The following is a 14,478-nucleotide window of genomic DNA, read 5'->3' as shown; positions in this document are numbered from 1 at the left end:
CCTATAGTCCATTATCCATCTGTGGATGGAAAATTTAAAATCATAGATTGATACCTACTATGAAGACCTTTTCTCCCTTGCAGTGCTCTCTGGGGATGCAAACTGACTTTATATCAGCGCGGAAAAAAAAAAAAGAAATACAATTACACAACCCCCAAATGCATTCTATTGAACAAAAATTCAAACATCTGTATTACCCCAATCATATGTGCCCGGCTCCAGTCCATCAGCACGGCGCACACATACCACCGCTAGCTAACCACACCTCCCCCAGTTTTCCACAGGGCGGGTTAATATTTCTAGTTCCATTTGTCATTACAACCTCCCCATGAGGTGGAAGAGTCTATAGTGGCAGGTATGGTAATTATCAAGTCTGCTTTTTTTTTTTTAATTTGGTAAAAGACTGGTCAAATATTTTCATTTTATAGTCCCCTGGTCTCTTGGAGCCTTTGAAATTAATGGTCAGTAGTAGTTCAGCGAGTTCATTATCTAGTTCTCTTAAGGTTGGGGAATGTGCATTCTCTGGACCTGCTGATTTACATATTGTACCATGTTTTAAAGTATTCCCTTACCTGGTTTATTTCAACATCTATATTTAAAAGTCTTCATTATTTCCTAATTATCTATGCTCCCTTTCTTTATTTTTCTTGTTAAAGACCAGTTTAAAAACTCATTCTGCTTTCTCTGCAGCTGCTCTTATCTTTCCTCCATGAGCCTTAGAAAGAGTTGCACATTCTTTTTTTTTGGCTCTTCCTCATCCTTTCTCTATTTCTGCAGTGGGCTTTCTTCCACCCTTAGATCTTTTCAAGATTCTTTGTCAAGCGATTCGTTGCATTTTTTATTCAAGGCATCCTGGGCCTTTGTGGCTTAACTGTGATTTGAAAACTTTGTGCCCTTGCCTGTAGTGCTATCTGTGTTTCTTAATTCACCCAAATTGGATTTCTGAAAATCTTTGAGCTTGAGCAAGTTCCTTAATGTTTTCAAACACAGAGATCAGGTCATATCACCTGGACAGTGGTATCTCGTGGTCAATAGTATTAAAGACCATTCATGGGAGGCAGAGAATCGGTAGAGATGTGAGGTCACTGTTCTTGCTTTGGGCAGGATATAGACACTTTCAGACCCAAATCCATCCTCGACAAAGAAGCTAAGGCACTGTTGGTGTTCCAGGTTGTTGACATTGAACTTGGTTTCCTGGGCAGAGAACACACCTCAGAAGGCAGGCCACTTGCTGTTTAAAAACCCATGCTTAATAAAGGCTGCTCAGGAGTTCCTCTTTCTGGCTTACATTAGTTAACGGTATGAGAACAAGTGCTAGATTTTACACTCATCAATTTAGATGCATCAATCCATAGTGTTCCTTCATTCTGTTTTTGACAGTTTGTGGACCTGGGGATCTGCAGGCAAATATGTGATTTGAGACAACTTCCCTTCAATCTGCAGCAGCCGTGGAGGCTTGCTGTTCAGGTCTCCCTTGACAGAGAACTTGCCCCAGGGAGTGCACTTAGCGGACAGCCTCCAGCTGTCAGTGTCTCCAGGGCAGCTTCTGGCCAATGACTGGGTGCAGCGATGGCACCAGGGCCCACGTTTTCTGACCAGTGCAGGACTCCTCAATAGGGGATCTTTGCACCAGATTGTCCTGCTGGGCTGGTCAAGCTGTTCTCCGAGCCGCACTGCAGTCTGAGGCTCCTCCTACCTCATCTTCCTTCCTTCCCCCTCTCCTTTTCACAGATGTCAGACCTACACTGAAGTCTGATGGCTCTCTCTGCCCGCTTCTGCTCCCTCTCCCTTTATCTTTCACTAAATCTCTTGCACTTCTAACGCCATCTCAGCATCTGCTTCTTGAAGGACCTGAACTGACACAAGAACCCAGCCTCACTTTAACCTTGCTAACCCCTCCTGCCTCCCCCATCCATCCTGCCTGCATGAGCTCAGCCATATACTCTTTTATGTTACTTTATGGAAAACTCAAATGCTACATAGTCACTGAATACATTTCAAGCTAAGTAAAAAACAGACCTGGATGTTATCTCCAGTTTGGGATTGCTGTAAATACTACTACTCTCATTCATTACTGTGGATAATTGATCTTGTTATACAGTTTGATCACATTGGAGCATTCTTAGGGAAAAGCTTGTACTTAAACCTCAGCAGCACTAGGTGATGCTGCTGTCCCACACAAAGGCTGCTGCCTGAGCTAGGCTTGGCCAGGGCCGTCCTGGGCTGGGGGTCCTGCCTTTCCTTGGCTGAGTAGGCCCTGCAGGTCTGCAATCCACTCCAGAATCTGAAAAAGTCATGTCTGTATTCATGATTCCGGACTCTAGGAAAGACTGTAAGTGTGTTAAATCTCTCTCTGTCTCTCTCAGAGCTTACAGAATGTGTGTGTGTGTGAGAGAGAGAGAGAGAGAGAAGGAGTTTTCAAAAACTCTTGAACTGATTCAGAAACTAACCCTAGTTGCTCTAATTTCTGCAGGTGCCCCTGAGTCCACCTTACATGAATGCTCTTTTGGATCCACAGAACAACTGAAAGTTCAGCAACCCCACCTCCTGCTCCCAGATACGGGAGAAAGATCAATCTGAATGGTACTAACACCAAAGTCTTTATCTAGAATTCCTTCAAAGAGTTGGGTGTCTGGGCAACACTCATTTGTGTTAGACAAATAGAATACAGGGTACGGGGGCTTCTTCTGTGCTTGGTGTCTTCTCTGTAGTACAGAACTGAAACTTCCCTGGCCAGGTTTCTTTCTTTAACACTGCCATCTTTGACGCTGCCTCCCCCAACCTCTGACATGTGCAGTTAGCAATCAGTAAACATAACACCTGTCTTGTAAATCCTCATAGGCAAAGCTGCTGAGTGGGACTAAAAATCTAACCCTACCATTTCACTCACACTCCAAAGAGTGGTATGTGTTCTACATGCAACGGCACTCCTGTTGTGGAGCAGCTGGGTAGGCACATTGGTTAATCTGAGTTGAAGAAGTTATTTTCTCACACATGGGATGACTATTTGGTTGCATAGAGAATGCATTCATATTAACGGGACTGAATTCATCCATGCCTCCACTGGGGAATCTCCAGGACCACAACCATCAATCCACTCTTTAATATTGCCCAATCTCTCGTCCCATTCTGCACCAATAATGGTTAGGAATTTCCCAGAAGACTCCTGGCCCAATGCCTTATAGAGAGACATTAGGAGTATGTCAGCAAGATAATTTTTGAAAGATAGCTCTAATATTGCTGATAGGCTCTACAATCCAAGTGCAGTGCGACTTACATTTGCTTGATTATAAGAATACAGATTCCCAGGTCTCTGCCCTGGAGACTCTGACTCAGTAGGTCTGAGGTCCCCTTTGAATAAGCATTTTAAACAAGCAGCCCAGTGACTCTAATGATGAAGCAAGTCCAGGAAACACTGCCCCTTTGTGCAAAGTGGGTTCCAGCTACGAACCAGTGTGTGAGTCCAATCAGACTCAGCAGAAGCCACAATGCAAAAGAAGATCATGGAGATTTTAATAGCTAGAGAAAGAACCGTCTGTGAGTCATGGGATGCCCTCACCAGGTAACTGGGCACCTATGATCATTGCAGCCACCTGGAAGCTTCTGATAGAGAAAGCATTGGGGAATCTTTTATTAACATACTTAATGTGCTTGACTAAGGGAAAAAAGTATGAGAAGCCAGGAGGCCTTGTTAGCAACCCTGCATCATGCATGGTCAAGAAATAATGCTTTCTTTCTCAGGAAAGGTTTAGTTTAACCTTTGGCTGTCTTTCTCCAGGGAGAAGCCAGCGGGCATATACACACTTAAATAGTAGTCTTCCTAAAAGGGCTGGGGGTCCCCGGGGCTCCATGGGCAGTGTCTGGGAGGAGTACAGAGAAAGCCACATGGAACTCTGTCATGGACAAGGTTATGGCTTCCTCGAGAGAGCAGTCTGCCACGTTATGTTCCCGGCTGCCCTCCTCCTCCACTGGGGTCAGCCTTGGAATCCCCAGGGACCCCAGAATATTGACCCACCCAGTGAGAGCTCCCTCCACCCCTTCTTTGTGGCTGAGGAGAGAGTGCAGCTCTTTGCCTGCTGAGGACTGACTAAGATAAAGTGCAGAACCTTAGCGAGAAGCTGAAATTGGAGCAATGTGCCTCAGAGGGTCAAATGGAGACTCTGATCTGCAGGTTTTTAGGGCCACTTCTGTCACTCTGCATCCAGTGCGACATCACATCTGCACACCAAACCACAGCAGCTAAGATTCCAACTTGTCCCCTCCCTGACAAAGTTGGCCACCCCATGGGACATTTTTTGTTTAGTGGCAACAGCTGAGTGAAAACACAGCATTCCCTTCTTGTTGGCAGATAAATCATTCTTCGTTGGGGGCACCTTTTTGTTTTCTATCCCTGAAAGAGTCTGGGGATGGCTTTTCTTTTCTTTTTGCCTTTTTCATAAATAAATATTTTAACTGGAAATTTCCAAGCGTATGACAGGCCTAGAATGTGAACTTGAATATACTGTAATAGAAATCATCAGTTGCCATGGCGACGTGTTCCAAGAGCAGATCGCACCAAGTCACGTGAGCAGAGAGTGCTCAGTAATACTAACACATCAGAGAGCGAGGCCACTTAACCTCAATCGCTTCCAGCTATTGTGCAGAATGCAATTGAATTTATTCCTAATTTCTGCCAGTGCTAAGGAACAAAATTTCCCTGCAGATTTTAATCTTACTCAGGCAGCCCCAGCCAGTGCTCAGACACTGTTCAGCACCAATATTCAGCAGGGCTACTCACCCACTTTACAGCTCTGTTTTCTTATTCTTATTTTTAATAATAGCTTCCCTCTCCCTGCTGGATCCCGCACATCCCCCTGCCTTGGGGAGAGCTGCCCTCCTCCTTTCCAAATGGCTGCACGGTTTCTCTGGCTCTGTCTGCTAATGCAAGGAACATAGCTTTCATAGTAATACCAATTAAAAAATGACAGGTCTCCACTTTTAGTAGTAGTTTTTTCTCCCCCCACCCCAAATCTGTGCTGAAATATAATTCCCACCAGCTTTGGGCTATACCTGGGGTTGACACAAGTAACAGCCCCATCATAATAAGGCAAACCCGTGGATCAGTGAATGATGGAATCACAGTGTGTATTTTCAGTCCCTGTCACAGTCACATCCCCCCACCCCCGCCCACCCCAACCAGGAGAGCAACACAGACTACCAGGAGGTACGGCCGCCGATCACAGAACACTCATTTCAAGAGCTTATCAGCTTCTATGAAGGCTGATAAATCAGAACCTCTCATATGGACAGTCTCAAGTTAGCAGCGTCATCGATCTCCCCTGCCCCTTTTAAGTTATTTGTCTTATTCTCTTCCAAAGATGATATCAGAGATGCCAAATGAGGCTTTGTTTTCTGTGCTCTTGCGCTGCCTAGGGTGAGTGGCTGTATTGTTGCAGGGAACTAGGAAGCATGCTTCCCGGGCTTAGCCCTTTGTTTCCAACCCAAGGTCACCTCTCCCCTGTCAGTTCAGGTGTTGTCAGCAGTCCGCCTGTGTTCTGAGGCAGGGGGCAGCATCTTCCGTGGCTGACAGCCTTTGCATGGCCCTAGCCTTTCAGTGACCTCCCCGCTTTATGAATGTCACTTTTAAGAAGACGTAAGACCTGCTTGAAGAGCTAAATGAAGACAATGCAGAGCCCAGTCCTCAGAAAGTCTATGTTGAAGGTCATGCAAAAGGAACATTAAAAATGTGGCTGGGTGCAGTGACTCATGCCTGTAATCCCAGTACTTTGGGAGGCCGAGGTGGGCGGATGGCCTGAGGTCAGGAGTTCAAGAGCAGCCTGGCTAACATGGTGAAACCCTGTCTCTAATAAAAATACAAAAATTAGCTGGGCATGGTGGTGCACTCCTGGAGTCCCAGCTACTCGGGAGGCTGAGGCAGGAGAATCGCTTGAACCTGGGAGGTGGGGGTTGCAGGGAGCTGAGATCATGCCATTGCACCCCAGCCTGGGAGACAGAGCAAGACTCCATCTCAAAAAAAAAAAAAAAAAAAAAAAAAAAAAAAATGTAGGGAGATTATTGGAAAGGCCTTTTCAGAAAAAAAAAGGGTAGTTTCTGCAGTGACTTCCTTTAGCATGTCGGTTCCTCTAGTGATAGAGGGGGGAATGTAGTTGCAAATCACTTACTCAGCTAGTTCTGAGCCATTGTTCTAATGCTGCACTGGAATAGGAAACGTGGAGAGAAGTCAAGAAGATAGGGAATGGCAGCGTGGAATTAGGATGGGGCTGCTGGTGGTCAGAGCTGACTCTACATAGAGAGCTTGGTAACTATGGAAATCTTCATGGAGCCTGTGAGTGAAAAGCAGCCCGAGAGGAAATGAAGGGAAGCGTTGCAGTGAATTTTATATCAGCAGTTTGAGTGTGACATTTGGATCTGGAGGGAGAAAACTACATGGCAAGCTGTTGGTAGCACACAAGGCTCTGTGCCTGCCCTGCTGGGATGGAGCCTCTGAGGGGCCTTTGCCAAACAGGCCCGCTCCACTGTCACCTGTCCACAGAGCAGGGGAGCAGGGTGACCTCAGGTAGAGCCAGCCCTCTGACTCCTATCAGGGACTTCAACCCAGCGCAAGCTCCCTCTGGCTGGGATGCGGGAAGTACTGTCCTTTAACTGGCAGAGTAACTGTCCAGCTGTTCATGAAACAGATTATATTTTCTAATCAAAATTGGTTTGATTTATACTGGAGCAGAATTTCCACACTTACTAGTCTAAAATACTTGCTGATCCTCTTACCAGAGCTGTCTAGGCAATTAGTGCCCTGGAAGGTTCTGGGAGGACATCTAATCTGCAGTGAAGCAATGGCCCTGTAGACAGTGTGGCCTTCTGGAACATTTCCGCACACAGAGGTACATTTCTGGAGACCACTGAGCCTCATAGCTTCCTACAGAGGAAAGACAGTGAGAGAATGTCAGGAAAAAGCAGGAGCATTTTATTCCTGATGAATTTCATTAAAGGGAAGGACAATCTGTGCTATTATGCTAATATCTGCAATAGCAATTTTATTATGTTCGTTAATCTATAGTCAAGGAATAACATTATTACAATTCTTACAGCTTTTCAAAGTACTTTCATAACTATTACCTTATTTCAACTGCATGGCAACCCTGTGATGTAGGTGGGTGCATTTTAAAGATGAGAAAATTTGGATCTAGAAAGGTTGGGGCTAGAATAGAATCACACAGAGTAAGGACAGGATCTAGATCTTAGGACACCTGGTCCAGTGCTGCCAGGGTAGAAAGGGAGTTGCCTGCTGTGTATGCTGCTGGTGACATCCATAGGGACTGGCCGTGGGGGGTCCCTGGGTGCTTTAGCCTGGTTATGACTCTTTGCCTGGACAACTGTCCACTTAATGTTTCCCCATTTGTTGTTTCGCAGCCTGAATAACTCCTTGTCCCCACACCACCTATAGGACAGATTTGCAGAGCTCTCAAGACTGGTGCAGATGCATAATGTGTGACCACACCATTGCTTTCCCAGCTCTTCCCACCTCCCCCAGCAATAATTTAACACTGACCTGGAGGGGTCTGATGGGAAAGCTAAAATTTGGTTCTATGTCCTTGGTTCTCAGGCTTTCCTTTGAGAGGGTGATGAGATACTAATTTTAGTTCATAATTTTATGATGAACAATTATCCTCAGAATAATGCATTTTGCATTTAAATTTCAATTGGAGTTTGAGAGGTGCAAAAGTTACAGGAACTTTGTCCACATTTTCATTATACATTTTCCTCATTCCCAACAGTTACTATATCTCCAGTACTTCCCACATTACATCTTGTTTTCAATTCAGTTAAAATCCTGTATGCCTCCTCTGAATATCATAGTTAGAAACAAACAGAGATGCTCAGAGTAATTCTCCAGAATACGATGGGGGAACACTTTCCCAGGTTACATACAGAAGGGCCTGGCTCCAAAACAAATAACAAAGAACTCCAGCAAAGCTGCCAATCACAATCCTTTAACATTGAAGTGGATCAAGGCATTGCAGTGCATTTCCCGCTTATATTCAACCACAGCATTTACCTTTCCCTCTGGGCCCATTTCCATCCCAGAAAAGGGCTAATATTGATTAATTACCCACTATATGGTTAAACACCTTTCTTTATATACATTATCTTGATTCATTAAAAAATACTTTCAAAGCTCATTATTTAAGTCAGATATAAATGAAAAGATCAGATATATTGAAAGACAACAAATTCCATGAGGCCTTCACCAAGACCACTTCCTCCTCCAGGAAGGCCTCCCAGATCCTTCTCATTTTCCTCCACCAAACTGAAGTAACTGTCCCATCCTGGAATTTTCACATTACTTTATTTCACCTGCTACCTTGTACTAGAGTTATTTATTCATGTCCTATCATCATATTAGAGAGAAATTACTTTTATTCATCTCCCTGTGGACACCATGACTAGCATGGTTCATTGTATATCTTGTACACAAAAGGTGCTGAGTAGAAACCCTTGAATGAATGAATCAGTGAGTGAATGAGTCGACTTGGGACTGGAGCTGGATCTTAAAGGACAGGTTGGTTTAGACACTCCTCAGTGTCTAAGAACTGCAAGAGTCAGCAGGGTTGATTCACTTCTCAGTCACAGTAGACTCTAGATTAGTCACTATCATCTATAAATCATTCCGGCTGGCATTCTTCATGGACTCCTCACTGATGTATCTCTTCTTAAAATTTTATTTTATTTTTAGATATGGGGTCTTGCTATGTTGCCCAGGCTGGTCTTGAACTCCTGGGCTCAAGCCATCCTTCCTCCTTCGCCTCCCAAAGTGCTGGGATTATAGGCATGAGCCACTGCGCCTGGCCCTGACGTTTTTCTCTAACCATACTAAGAATTGAGCAATTTTCCTCCCTAGGTCCCACCCCGACACTGGTTAGACTCATTTGCCTGTAGTGTGGTCTCTGCTGACATCAACACTTCATTGGGATAGGAAGCTGGCACATTATTGCAGAGTTCCCATTATTGCCCCGTAGGAGGCTGTCACTTCCCCAAACTGCACTACCTCTGGTGCCAATCTCTCGCTCACGCATCCTCCTCCTGACTGCTGGGAGCACATAGGCATGCTGCATGTCACCTGCTCCTCGGGCTTTTGACAATCTTCTTCGTTTCCAAATCCTAAGCAAATTGCTCGGTTGACAATCAAAGCCTACTAACATCAAACAGCTGCTATAGACAGGTGTGTTCTACAGTTACCTGCTGTTTGCTTTCCTCAGCAGGGACTGATATGACAAACAAAACCAAGAGCTGGGTGCCGACGTTCAGAGCCACTCCCGCAAGCTCAACCTAGTGCCTGTTTCTTTGGCTTCCCTGGTATTTTTCAGACTTGGAAATTCACCCTACCCGTGGCCTCCCTCAGTCCTACAGTGTGTGGCTGGCTAGGGTGTTGTAAAACCCTGCTGATTCTTGCGGTTCTTTGCAAAAAGCTAGGAATCACAGTGGCTGCACTGAAACAAAGAGGTTGCCCAGTTCTGGAACCTTTGGTTTATAAATGGCACCCAGTCTCCTTCATATATTTTCCACTTTTCTTTCTTGTTAATGCACTTATATGAGTGTTGTCTCCTGATTTCTGCTTTTAGCAGAAAATATCTCAGGTTCTCACCTTTGAAAGTTGCTCTAATCACCCTGGAGCATGTCTCGTCACTTAATCCCCCACCACTGGTGGGTAGGAGGGTGTGGCAGGTTGGAGGTGAAATGGATTTCCAATTTTCCAATGTTCCTTCCTATACTTTGGAGTCTGGAAAACTAGCAACCATTGTTTTCCACATTCTTTTCTATTTTTCAGATGCGTTTGTCCCTGGGTCTCTGGATGTGATTTAAGTTCTGCCAGTCAGACGTGCCCAGATGAAATGTGGAAGGGGAAGTGAGTCAGAGCTCATGTTTTCTGGGGCTGCTGTTTCTCCGGCAGCACCATCATGGTTGTGTCAGGGTTTTCTGTGGCAAGTATGGATGGTGGCCACTTTCTAATTATATCGCTTCCTGATCTTGGTGGCTTCCTGATCACCAACGAGGCAGCAGTTTCCTCGGTGCCCTGGTGTTCAAGCCACTCCTGAAAGCTCAATCTAGTGTCTGTTTCTTCAGCTCTCCTGGTAATTTTGTAAGTCATTTAATACCCTTCTTTCACTTGCTAGAGTGAATTCCCTACGACTTCCTTATGACTGACCCTTAATCAAAACAGAGGGCAATTGGGCTAGGACATTAATCCCCCACTGCTGAGCAGGGTGCACTGAGGTAATCAGTCAGTCAGCAGGGGTCCTACCTCAGCCTCAGGCTGGATGTTCCCAGGGAGGAGAGCCACCATTCTGCCAGGGAGGACCCTGTCTGCCTCTGTGCCATGCTCAAGTGCTTCCCGCTGCTTGGGATAGTTTTTCTTCCACTTCTACGTTTCTCCTTTGAAAGCTACTCCTTTTCCCAAGCTGGAAGCAGATTTTTCTTGTCTGAACTCTGTGAGCACTCAGCATACTTCTCTTATGATGAAATGATCACTTTCTTCTTGTGTTATTGTTACTCATGCACATTTTTTTTGAGACAGGGTCTTGCTCTGTTGCCCAGACTGGAGTGCAGTGGCAGGATCTTGGCTCACTGCGGCCTCAACATCGTGGGCTCAAGTGATTCTTCTGCCTCAGCCTTTTGAGTTGCTGGGAATACTTTTACTTTATTTTTAGAGATGGGGCATGCACCACCGCAACTTGCTAGTTTTTTGTGTGTTTTTTGTGGAGATAGGGTTTTACTATGTTGCCCAGACTGGTCTCAAAACTCCTGGGCTCAAGCAGTCTGCCTGCGTTGTAATCCCAAAGTGCTGGGATTACAGGCGTGAGCCACCACACCTGGCCATTGTGCACATTTATCCCCTGAACCAAATGGGCAGTCCTTTAAGAGCAGGAGCACAGTCTGGATCATTTTGGCAGGTCCTGAGTATGTCAACCCAGGTGTGCCTTGTGTATTCAGGTACATGATGACATTCCTGAGACGAATGAATGAGCGGAGGAAAGGATGTACAGGTAGCTGTGCTCCCTGGCTAGGACTTGATATATCATTTTTTATTTTCTTCCACGTGGATTTTGGGGGCCCTTCAAAGACCTCATGCCAGTTTAAATGATGGCACTGGAGTAGCAGCACCACCCAACAAAACTTTCTGTGATGATGGACATGTTCTATCTGTCCAGTGAGGTAGCCCTAGCCATGAGTGACTATTGAGCATTTGAAATGTGGCTAGTGTGACTGAGGAATGGAATTTTAAATTTTATTTAATTTGAATTAATTTAAATCCAAGCAGCCACTGTGGTTACTGGCTGCCATATTGGAGAGTGCGCCATAAAATCACATCCTAGCCTGGCGGGCACACAGGCCCTACGTACTAACTACTCATTCTGCCATGGACAGGATGACAGGCCAGGACACTCTGGATGCCATCCTCAGTGTTTCTAGGCTGTGACTCTGACTTTCTGGCCCAGGACCAGGGCCTTACAGTGCAGGACAAAGACAGAGATGTGGAAGCTTCATGGGGAGGCTTTAAAAACAGGTGAGTAACTCTCAAATACTCTTTTCCCTAATTTCTAAAAGCGATCTGCCTGCTTCTTGCACTCCAAAGCACTGAAATGTTGGTATGGTGCTGTGGCAGCACGAGGCAGCATGTCGCTAGAAGGGCGGTTGGCCTTGTGTTGAGCAGCCTCCTGCTATCGATTGTCCCTGAATGGATAGCTCCTTTTGGAGAGCATAATGAGTTTCTCATAAGGACATTTGTCCCGCTCTGTGGCATCTCCTACAGCAACCACGTGTGTGTCCAATTGCAGCTGGACAGCAAGCATGCAAACAACCCCTGTGAGCATCCTGGATTGCTGTGGGTAGGGTGACCCCAACACATCCCAGGCCTGGCCACTTTGCTAGCTCTCCATACACATAAAAAAGGGTATAAGGCCAGGACAGAACTAGGATAATGATACAAAGACAGAGCATGGCACACACACTTAGTGCACATATGTGGTCACCTGGCTGCAGAGTGGCCTCCTTTCATGAGGTTCCTAAAGCACACATGCAGGGCCCTTTTATTTATAGTCGTCTCTTTCATAGAGTTCTTGGAGATCATCAACCACACTTTGGTCCACTCTGCTGCGCACTCATATTTTTATCCACAGAATTCAGCCCTGCCCATCACCCTCGATGCCCTTGGCATAACCTAAGCAGGTACGTTCTAGAAGCATCAAGTGCTCTAAGGGCCTCCGTCTCTTCCTGTTCTACTGCTCTAGGGTCACCGTCTATGAAAGTGGAAGCTCCAAATACAACAAACACACACACACAGAGCCAGAAAGAAACCTCACTGCTTTGTTTTGCTTCACTTAGGGCCCACTGAAAATGAATGAATGTCCTGACTAGATAATTGCTTGCTGTTGGGAAATGGGCCAGGGGTCTGGGGAAGTGAGTGAGAGTGACTTGGGAAGGTCTGGCAGAGACAGGACAGAAGCAGAGGCATGAATTAAAATGTACAGGTAGATCTGGGCTCACATTCTAGCTGTGAGCCTTGGGCAAATTTCTTGGTTTCTCTGAGCCTCTGTTTCATTTTACGGGTTGGTGAGAAGTTGAAATGAGATCATGCCTGTGACAGTCCTCATAGAATGTTTGACAAATAGAATGAAAGGCACCTTCTGGTCAGGAGCCTCTGTGATCTGCTCAACTTTTGTAGGTGAGCCAAGATTTGGAGGAACCACTGGTTTGCTCACTCATTGCCATGACATCAGCATTCCAGGAGGGCAGCTCCACAGATAAGTCAATTCTGATACTGCTGACAGCTCACCATCAGGAACAATGCACTGAAATGCATACGGCCTTTGTAATGCGCATTTACATTGATCTAACCACTTTCTGGGAAACTCACAACAGTCCATGGGTGTGATTATAGTTATTTCCATATTGCAGATGATGGAGCTAAGGCCCCAGGAGATTAACTGACTTGCCCAAGGCCATATTGCCTGTATGTGGTATAGCTGGAATTCAAATCCAGGTAGTTTGGTTTGAGAGTCCACACTGTGAATCATCGCTTCCCGGCGCACTGCTTTTAGCTGAACTCAACGTGGCAATGATTACTGTAGCTAAAAGTAACAATAGCAAAGGAGGCTAGGAAATGCTTACCTCCCTAAAAGTTTTATAGTGAACTTCATGTGAATCATGTTTTCACCCAGAGTGCATGTGATCTCAACATTTTAAAAATATGCCTGCAGAAAGGGGATTTTAAATTGGAAAAGATGAGCCCTTCCCATTACTATATGTTTCAGAGTTGGAAGGAATACAAGCTTTCTGAGGAAGGCAGCCCTGTGGCTCCAATGGCCTGGAGCTCCATTTTGTCTCGGTAGCCACCCTGGAATGGCGGGTCAGATGGTAGAGAGGCTTAGAGGCTCAGTAAAGAAGTTTGGGCTTGGCACTGAGTCCCTGGAGATTTTCAAGCGGAGACAGATGGGAGGAACGAATGTTCTGCTACAATCAGGCTGACAGTGCAGAGTGCAGGGTGAAGGGAGGTGGAAGATGGAGAGGCCAATGAGAAGGCTGCTGCACGTGAGGAGGAGGCTGGGCTAGGGTTGAAGGAGAGGGAATGAAAAGATGGGGACGGCCTCAGAAATGAAAGGAAAAGCCACAGGGCTTGTGATTAATTGGATCTTGGGGTGGGAGAAGCAGACATGGAGGTTTTCAGCCAGAAGCAAGAGAATCAAGAAGAAAAAGGGATGGTTTTGAGAGAAACAAGATTCAGACCCACTGAATTTTAGGAGAGAGAGGGGCACTAAGTTGCAAGGCTAATAGGTAGTAGGAGATCTTGTGCTGGGACACAGAGAATAACTCAAGCTTGTGGTTTAGTAGAGAAATGGAAATTGCAGCATTGAGAATTAGAGGAGGTTGTGAGAGGAGGGCTGAGAACTAAGAGGTAACTCCAGCATCAACAAGGGTGAAGGTGGAGAGCCTCTCACAGAGCCTGGCAGGAAAACCACTGGTGACATCTGAGAGTACAGTCCAGGTTCCCCAGAGAAAGAGAACCAGTAGGGCATGTGTGTGTGTGTGTGTGTGTGTGTGCATGTGTGTGTGCATATTGATATACACACGCATATACATATATAAAGAAATTTATCATAAGAAATTGGCTCACATGAATATGAAGGCTAAGTCCCAAGATCTACAGTCAGCAAGAAGGAGACCCAGGAGAGTCAATGTGTAGTTCCAGTGAGAGTCCAAATGCCTGAACATAGGACAAATTTCAGTCCAAAAGCTAGTGGACTTAAGACCTAAGAAGAGCCAATGTTTCAGTTCACATTCAAAGGTCAGAAAAAGCCAATGTCCCAGCTCAGACAGCCAGGCAGGAGAAGCTCCCTCTTGGCCTTTTTGGTCTGAATTTTTGGCCTCCAACTGATAGGGTGAGACCCACTCACATCATGGAGGACAATCTGCTTTACTCAGTCC

At 45.7% G+C, this 14,478-nt stretch overlaps 1 protein-coding gene across 4 annotated transcripts in view; it reads right to left on the bottom strand.

Moving 5' to 3' along the window:
• PMFBP1 (polyamine modulated factor 1 binding protein 1) overlaps positions 1–14,478 on the bottom strand; it is a 556,696-nt gene that overhangs the window by 78,090 nt on the left and 464,128 nt on the right. For all 4 annotated transcript variants that reach the window (XM_063717359.1, XM_063717360.1, XM_054534056.2 and 1 more), the window contains one exon: positions 6,766–6,913. The gene's annotated coding sequence lies outside the window, so the exon portion shown is untranslated. The remainder of the gene's footprint in view (positions 1–6,765; positions 6,914–14,478) is intronic.

Source organism: Pongo abelii, chromosome 18 (assembly GCF_028885655.2).
Source record: "Pongo abelii isolate AG06213 chromosome 18, NHGRI_mPonAbe1-v2.0_pri, whole genome shotgun sequence".
Taxonomy (NCBI): domain Eukaryota; kingdom Metazoa; phylum Chordata; class Mammalia; order Primates; family Hominidae; genus Pongo; species Pongo abelii.
This window is presented reverse-complemented; position numbering and strand designations above follow the sequence as displayed.